We start from the raw sequence: 9,855 nt of genomic DNA, 5'->3' as shown, positions 1-9,855 counted from the left end.
GATGGGCATTTGGGTTGTTTCTAAGATTTAGCTATGACAAATTGTGCTGCTATGTGCACATGGGTGCACATATATCACTGTGGTATGACTTTATATGTAACTCTTGATCAAAAAAAGTGGCTACTGCAAAGACTTTCTCATTCAAGAATAAATTTCACGTTAATATTCTGATTCTTTCTATGGCCAAGATTGTATCTCACTAGGATGAAATGAGCAATACTGTGACACAAAATTTGTAGTATAATCTCTTTAAGAACCTTGACCAATTGTTTGAGCAATCTTGCATACTTATATCTAGTAATCTGAGCAACTACTTTGAAGGTAACAAGAAGTAATACAACAACCATAGTTGGTTTCCTATCATCTTGTTGAGAAATTCTGTATTGTTTTTATAGTTTTTGTATTGTTTTGTTTTAGTCTTTGTTTTTGCTCTTTTCTCTTTAAAATACAAAAAAACAAAACTTAAAAAAAGAACCTTGACTATTGCTTGTCTGTACCATTGTCTGTAGCTAATTCTAAAACATTAGACCATTAGACAAGTTACTTAGTAATTCTAAATTGTAATGTTTGAAAATTGGGAGATACTAGTATGTTGGGAAAAATAGCTCCCAACCTAGTTTGATATAAGAGAAATAAATGCAACCCCTAACCTGTTAGATGTCACATACACCCAGCTCTTGTTCTCTAAAACTGATGAATTCTCAGGAACAGTGGAAAGTAACAAAGGAAAACTTTATTCAGAGAGAGAGAAAGAAAGAGATACTGCGAGATAGAAGGGCACTCAAAAGTGGGTTGCCAGTGAGCCCACTTCTCAAAGGAAGTTTTATAGAGCAAAATCACAAGGTGAGTATGACCTGGGTTAAAACTATGATCAATCAACAAGATTATAAGTATAGATGCATAGGTAATATTGATCCAGTGGGGAAGCAGGTCATGTAGCAAGTGTACATGGAAAGAACAAAGAACTTCTTTAGGAAGGGATGGATCAGGGGGCTCTTTGTCACCCAGCAGGGTAAATGATATCTATTTAGACTTTATTATATTGGGTGATACCAATTATCTTCTCCCCTGGGGAGGAGTGTAGGCCAGGTCATTCCATCTTTATCTTGAGGCTAGGCCTCCAACAGATGCTCCTTCAGCCACAGTTGTAATGTGTTCTCATCCTCTGCACTGACTCCCTTGAGAGCCTAGTCCTATCTGACTGCATGTAATATTTCTACCCAACTTAGCTGTCTATAATAAGATGTCAGATATGCCAAGTTCTTGGTCTCACAAAATTGAGGAATGAAGTCACCAAACAATAGAGGAGGTTAGGAGAGTTTTATTGGCAATAAGAGAAAGAAGAATAGCTCCAAGAATTTCAGGCAGGGACCTGAATAGCTGGTGTCTTAGTTACTTTTCTGTCATTGCTGAGACAAAATACCTGACATTCAAAGTTAAAGAAGGAAAGCTTTATTTGGCTTACAGTTTGTGGAGGTTTCAGTCTGTCATAAACCAGCTCCAAGGCAGAGTGGCATGGTGAGGGGCAACAATTCAAGGCAGCAGAATACAGCAAAAGCAACATGAGCAGAAAAGGGGAAGCAAGCCTCTTTCCCTCCCTTATATGGTGTATAGGCTATCTACTCAGGGTGGGTCCTTTGCACCCACACCATCACCGTAGTTTCCTCTTGCACAGGCTGAAGATGTCTACAAAGTGAGGGCCCTGGCACCCTGCTCAGTTACTTAGTTAAACTTCTAGGCCTCTCAAGTTGACACAATGTATCAACCATTATAGGAGGTCACTGAGGCACTTTGTTAGGGTTATTTTAAAATCACAACATCATATATCGTGAGCCAAAGTAAAATCAACTTGTAGGATTCCAAGTATAGTCACTTACCTAATATTGACCAAATAGGGCAGCAAGGAGCATAGCAAGGGTGTATGGCTAGCATCATTCATCTTTAACTTTGGCTTATTTTTAACTTCTAATGGTAGAAAGAACAAAGGCAATTCTGGAAATGGATGAGAGTATGGGTCTAAATGTTGTGGTCACTCACCTATGCATCTGCTGTCTATCTAGGCTTAATGTACCAGGCGTTGCAAATTATAGTATAATCTCAAGCTGCTATTCATCTCTAGGGGGCTTGCAGGCCTGGCTATTGTGTCTTTATTTTGAGGCCTGGCCCTGCTCAGTTTTGCCTCCAGCCACAGTTTTGCTGGGTCTCATCTATTGCACTGTCTCTCCAGAGGGCTTCATATTTCTCTGATAGCCTATTCATTTCTATCTAACTTAGCTATCTATAATAATAGAAGTACTTATCCCACAGGATTCTTTTTAAAAAGTAAATTAAGAAAAAAGAGATAACTTAAATTCCAATTTGTCTGCATAAAGGAAAGTATTCATTTTGTAAATGCTACTTTATTTTATAAATGCTAATTTAGAAAGAAATAGCACCCGCATGGTTGATATTCCCATGTCTTGTATTTACGCCACATTTCCTTCCAGATAAATGAGGTACACTCTCATTCTCAGAATTACTTAATGGGCAAAATTCTTTGTCTTTTTTCTCAGGAGGAAGGGTACTATTTTGAATTGACTTCTTTCTTTCCTCTTTACAAAGTAGAAGAATTGTTGCAAAGGTCTTTGTCTGAAGGGGAAATTTTCCTGCTAAAAATCTCATAAAACCCTATTTTGAAACATTCAAAAGTGAATTTTTCACAGTTTTCGGGAATATTGGTAGCTGCTGATGGATAGCAACTACAGTTTTACAATTAAGATGTACTGCAAAGATGAACATTATCACTATAACCCGATGTTACAAATCAGCCAAGGGTTCATTTGCTCAAATAAGATGAAAATTTTTGAAATTGACATTTCATCAGACGGAGTCCAAGAAGGTCTTCCAAGCAGAGATGGGGATCCCCACTTATCTGCATGAAATAGGTTCACTGAATTTATGGCAAAAGAAAAGAATTTTAGGACATAGCCTAGAGAGATATAGGTAGACAGTTGCAGTAGAGTTAAAAATTGAGGAAAACTAGAGAGGAACTTTAGTTTGAGGAGCTAAAGGAAGCACAGCTCTGATGATCAGACAGGCTGGTAAACAAAAGGGGTTGACTAGCTTTGCCAGTTTTGCTGGGGTAGGCCAGCGGCTGGTAACTTCACATTATGTCAGGCATATAGCCTCATGTTTTAGGGCGTTTCTTCCCAGTTGAAAGGTATATATCAGCAACCATTCTCATCCTTGGTGATATCCCTGCTTCCTTCATGCTGTTGACCACAGACCTCTAGTCCTTGTGGTGATTAGAGTAGGGAAGATGAGGGAGGGGTGCATTCCGTACATTGTTAGAATAAAGATATCTCCATTTAGGGAAAGGAGGCCATGGATGAAGTCCTGGGATTCCATGTGTCCTGTTTTGTGAGGATACTTGTCCTATTCTATTTCATTTACAACATCCTGGTAGTATTTTATATGTATTTCTTAAAAGCTCTAATAGAAGCTGAAATTTTTAGTCAACTTAAAAAGCTAACAGCCCCAGGCTTTGCCTTCAGTGTTTACTTACTTCTCACCCCTTAAATTCCACACTTACTGTGCAAAAGGGTTTCACTTCACCAGATCAAATTTTCACACTTCATTTTAATTTTCACCCTTTATTTATAATGGTGTCTTGAATTCCACTACCTCTGGGTCATGTCATATATTATCCAATAGTTTCACTTAAGTAACCCAAAATTCAACATATATTTCCAGTATAGGTCATGAAGGTAAAATGAAAAAACAAGTGCCGACTGAAAAAGAACTAAAAAACTTCATGCTACCAAAGATTAAGTAAAGTTTAACGGACAAAGTTGGCAGTCTTCCTTTAATCTTGTTAAGATCAATCAAGCAAAAGTTGTATTTGACTTCAATTTAATTCCAATTAGCCTTGCAATCACATTTTGGAGTCACAGTGCATAAGTGAGTATGGTAGGTTAACATAATATTAAAAACCTCTATTCAGTTTAATTCATTTTTAAATATTAAAGATGCACTTATTCTCCAAGAAAAGTACAGCTTGCATTTCATGGTGTTGTTTGCTGAAGTACAGAGTTCATTGGGAAATAGGAAAAATAACAGAGTGAAGTCTCCATTTTATAGTTTTCAATCTATTTATATAGGTATAGTAGATATGTATTAAGTACTTCCTTAAAGTGGAATTTCTTATCCCCAACCAAGGGTTTCTCCAACTTACCTATGGCAAATGGATCCTCAATCTCACCTCCTGTATGTGTGATAATTTATAAGACATGAAGAAGAAAGAGAATGCATATGCAAGGAACTTCCCTCATGTATTTATCCTGTACTCAATTATGCTACAACTGTCAGTTTCACAAATATAAATATAAGTCTGTATTGATTCTCTGCTACATATGGACACAGGAAATATCCCCTGTATAAAAGGAAAATACATCTTTCCCTAAAGAAAAGCGAGTTCAGAAGTCAAGAAAATCAGTGGCAGTCAAGACAAAGACACTTGACCTGGATTTGCGATGACCTTTATTGCTCATCTAAATACAGTATCCAGGGCAGTGACTCCAGTTCATGAAAAATAATAAACATTGGCTTTTGTCTATATAAGAGTTGCAGTTTACAAGGCAGTTTCACAGCCTTAACTTCCACTAATGTTCAACAATAAACTGCAGAAAAGAGCTAACCTGAGACAGGCAATTAGGCAAAAATAGATAAATAAATAAATGAAAGACACCTGGATTGGAAAAGAAGGAAAACTACCTCTGCACAAATGGCAGCATCTTGTACATAAAAAATCCTAAAGAACTCACTACAAAACTAGTAATAAGCAAGATGGTAACGAGGTTGTAGCAAGGTTGGAACATACAAGATCAATGTACACAGCTCAATTGTATTTCTACATACGTGCAATAAATAATCCAAAGTCAAAATTAAGAGAATTCCAATTATAGTGTCATCAAAAATAAAAAAAAAATTAGTATAACCTAGAGGTATATAATACTTATACTTTGGAAACTATAAAATATTAATAAAAGAAGTATCAATCAAAACATAGTCTCTGTTGATTAATTAAAATACTTAATGTTTCTCACATGCTGATATGTCCCAAATAGATCTACAGATTCAATGTAATCACTTCGAAAATCCTACCTAGATTTGAGAATCTTACAAATCTGTAGGATTTTTATCAATTTAAAAATTCTATCCATTTCTATAAATTAGTAGGTGAGTCCTAAAATTTATGAAGATAGTCAAGGTATCCAGAAGAGGAAAGCCAATACTGGAAAGAAAGAACAAAGTTGGAGGACTCTAATATCCCAATTACAGAATTTGTCCTGAAATTACAGTAGTGAAGAAAGTGTGGCACCGTTAACAGCACAGACACAGACAAATGGAAGAGAATTGAGAACATAGAAATCGACATTTGCATTTGTGTGCCCTTGCTGTTTGATGAATGGGACAAAAAAAGTTACAGGAGAAAGAAAATTCTCTTTAGTAGGTGTTGGGACAACTGATATTCACATGCAGAAGAATAAACTTGAACTCCTTTATAACACAATACAGAAAATATACTTGAAATATATTTGTTAGCTAAAAAACAAATCTCTTAGAAGAAAATGAGTACAAATTTTGAGTTTAGAAAAGTACAAGTGACATTGCAGATAACACCAGAAGTACAAGTAAAAAAAGAAAAAATATATAAGATATATTTTTATTTCATCAAAACTAAAAACTTTTTTGGTAGCCAAAGTGGTGCACCGCTGATCCCAGCTTCTCAGGAGGCTGAAGCAAAAGGATCTGCAGTTTGAAGGCCAGCTCGGCAACTTAGTAAGCCATCTCAGAATAATAATAATCATAATTAAAAATAATAATAATAAATAATAATGATGAGTTGGGGTAGGGTGTAGCTCAGTGGCAGAGTACTTGCCTAGCATAAGTAAGGCCCTGGGTTTGATTCTCAGTACTGAATACAAATTTTTTAATGTTTATGCTTCAAAGGATGCTATCAAGAAAATAAAACGGCCATCCATGGAACAGAAAATGTATATTAGGAAGTCTTGTATCTAATAATTAACTTGTATGTAGAATATTTGTTAAAAACTCTGACTACTCATTATTTTCTTTTAAAAAATACCCAGTTTTTTAAAATAGTAAAATGTGGGTAGCTTACTAAAGATTTACGAGTAGCCACTAAACACATGAGAAGCTGCTCATTACTAGTCATTAGTGAAATGGGATTCAAACTACAATAAAATAACACGTTTCCATCTGGATGGTTGAGACACACACACACACACACACACACACGCACACACAGAGGGAGAGAGAGATATTAAATGAAAGACAGCAAGTGCTGGCAGACATGTGAACCAATTGGAACCTTCATATATTGCTGGCAGGATTACAAAATGGCACAGCTCCTGTAAAAAACAATTTGTTGGTTCCTCAAAACCTTAACCACAGTGAAGGAGGCCCTGTGTTTGATTCCTATCAAAGCAAGAACAACAAAAATAAATAAAATTAAATTAAAATCAGAACACCTTTAAAATATATGACCCAATAATTCAACTCCTTGATAAGTGCCCAAAATAATTAAAAACAGAGCTGTGCGTGGACGAGCACACCTATAATCCCGTCACACTGGGAAGCCAAGGCAGGAGAATCTTCAAGTTTGAGCCTAACCTGGGCAAGTTAGCCACTTTGTGAGAATCTGTCTCAGAATGAGGGGCTGGGGATATAGCTCAGTGGCGTAAACACCTGCCTGGCAAGCGCGAGGTCGTGAGTTTGATCCCCGGTACCACACACACACACACAAAAGTGACTTTTGGGTTGGGGATTTAGCTCAGTGGCATAAACGCCTGCCTGCCAAGCTCAAGGTCGTGAGTTCAATCCCTGGTACTGCAAAAAAAAAAAAAAAAGTCTCAGAATGAAAACATAAAACATCAGTGATATTGTACCTCAATCTGAAGATACTAGGTTCAATTTCCAGTATAAAAAAAAAAATGTGAAAATGAAAACAGGTATTCAAATATGTATACATGAGTGATCATAGCACCACTTTTTACATCAGCCCAAAAGTGGAAATAACCCACATGTTGCTTAACTAATGGGGAAACAAACAAAATGTGCTTTTCCTATGTGATGAAGTATTATTCAGCCCCCAAAAGAAATGAAGTACTTTGTCCATGATGCAACGTAGATGAACCTTGAAAACATTATGACAAATGAAAGCCATATGGTCTGTGATTCAATTTATATGAAATGTACAGAATTGGCAAATCTGTAGAGGCAGAGTAAGGCTAGTGCTGTTAGGGGATGGAGTTTGGAATCCGGAGTGATACTTAATATTCATGTAATCTCAGTCCGTTTTGTGTTACAATTTCAAAATACCTGTACTTTATATATAAAGAAGTTTATTCAGTTCATTTAGCTTAGCTTGGGAGGCTATAAATCCATGCTCACTTAGGTAGCACATATCCTAAAATTGGAGGCCTAGTCCAAGATCTGGTGGCCCCATCTTGTGGACCTCTGGTGAAGGCCTTCTGGCTACATCATAACATGGCAGATAGTATCATATGCCAAAAGTGTATGTGAGCCAGATCACATGGTGAAAGAAGAAGCAAGAAACTCAGGAAGAACCAGCCTCACTCTTCAATCACCCCACTCTTAATGAAACAAATCAGCTTCTGTGAAACCCAACCCAGTCTATGAGACTCAGTCCCTTGTTAGGCTGGTGCCGTCTGAATGCTTTCCACTAGATGGCACTACTTAGAGGTCCCATCATGTTTCAAAATCTCACGTTGGAGAAGCAAGCCTCAATAGAATTTTGATGGGAAGGAAAACACACATTTACACCAATACAACAGGTTTTCTTTTGGGAGTTATGAAAAATGTTTAAAATTTATTTTGGTAAATGTTGTGCTATGTGAATATCCTAAAAACTATTTTGCCATACACTTTTAAAGGGGGCAATTGCACAGTTTTTGAATTTTATCTTATAAAACCATTCCAAAGGAAAAACAAGGAAAGATAAAAGGGAGAGAGGGAAAGAAAGCAGGAGGGAAGGAGGGTGGAAGGAGGTGGAAGGAAGGAAAGAAGGAAACAAGGAAGGAAGGAGAGAGAAAAACTTATAAAATATTGTCCTTTGGTTGGTGTCTGAGATTTAGCTAGTAAACAGTACCTTACACTATATTAAACAAGGGAGCTTGCACTTGGCTTCCTCTAGACTCCTCCTCTGCCTACTTTTCTTACGGCCTGGTGGCGTAACATTACTAAATCAGTTGGTCAACTTGTAGCTATGAGGAAAACTATATGCTGAGTTCCATGAGTCCTTCAATGAATCTGTGAACTGAAAGGTGGTCTTGGGGATCCCTACAGTGGCAACTATAATGGCCATTCATTGCAGCTCAGTAAATAATTATACAGAGAGATTTGGAAAAAAAGTGAGAGGGTTGGGGGCTAAAGAAATCCTAGACCTAGGTGGTTATGGAGTCATGCATAGTAAGAAACAGCAGCTGAGCTGATGTTTGATGTTTGATGGCAGAGTTGCCTATGGAATTTCAAAATGATAGATGAGACCCCTGGATCTTCTGGCTTTGGACCTGGATAACAAAAGTGAGATAGAAAGCAGAATCTGGGTAACACCTTTGGCGTTTGTTCTTTCTTTCAAGTGAGAGAAGAACGGTGCCAAACAAAGTGGGTTTTAGGTAAGGAAAAGTAAATAAAATTAGTTTATAGATGTTCTCCAGGTGGCAGGGGATATGATCCCAAAATCCTGAAGGTGGGCTTTCAGTGGACCAAGAATTTTAAGGATGTACATACTGTCTCCTGCTAGTGGGATGAGAAAAGCTTAGGTCTGTTCACAGGGCTGCAGCAAAGGATAAAGAAACCAGGGAAGAAAAATAAAAAATTAAGTTAAATTAGAAAAGAAAGAAAACACTCTAGTCTAGCAGTTGTTACTGATCTAACAGGCTTTCTCCATCCTGAAGGATTCCAACTGCCACCATCTTAATCAGAAACCACTATAAACGGACCCCTGCCAGCACAGCTGCACCTGGGGATGCATAGCACCAGCCCTGCTATTGATAGTACTCACAGCTTCCTGCGCTTTCCCAAGACTTGCTCTTGACAGTTCTTGGCTGGTAGACACAACCCCCTTTTGCTGAACTGCCCCCACCCCATGACCCCTACAAAAGACACCATAGTTTATGAAAGAGTTGCTGGCCTGGTCTATAGTGCCCGAGTGGTCCCTCTCAGCTTTGTCCTGAAATACACCTGTCTTGGTAAGCTTGTATTTCGTTTCTTCCTAACACTTCTGCTCTGAATGCTTTCATGGCTAAATGGACTGCGAGGTGTTTGACAAATAAACTCTCAATGGGATAACACAGGTGAGGGCGATTTTTAAAATAGCTTTGTTAGTGCTAAGGGCGTGCCCCAGTGATAGAGCTACAGTTAAACATGCATGAGGCCCTAGCTTCATCCCTGACACCACCCAAAGGAAAAAAATTAAAATACAAGAGACAAGGCTTTATATTTATGGCTTTGCATCTGAATGTCTAATAAAAACAGTATAAAATCCGTATAGGCTAAGTTTAATAAATAGTAGAGGGAAAGCTGCACAGACACAAAATTTAGTAGAATGCAATTTTATCGCCTTGCTGTTAATGGGTGTGTAAGAAGTTAAACTCAAAAAAAGGAGACAAGATAAAAAAAAAAAACAACTTCACATTTGGAATTTTAAAAAGTACAGTGTAGATTGCTAATGAGCTCTTAACAAATTATCTATTTTCCCCCTAGAGGCTGATGGTTTCCTACCCTGTTATGCATGTTTTATTTTTATTTATATATTTATTTTTTTGGTAC

Source organism: Chinchilla lanigera, unplaced genomic scaffold (genome assembly GCF_000276665.1).
Source record: "Chinchilla lanigera isolate Chin_1 unplaced genomic scaffold, ChiLan1.0 scaffold00089, whole genome shotgun sequence".
NCBI lineage: Eukaryota > Metazoa > Chordata > Mammalia > Rodentia > Chinchillidae > Chinchilla > Chinchilla lanigera.
The sequence above is the reverse complement of the archived record's forward strand: the minus strand, read 5'-3'. Positions refer to the sequence as shown.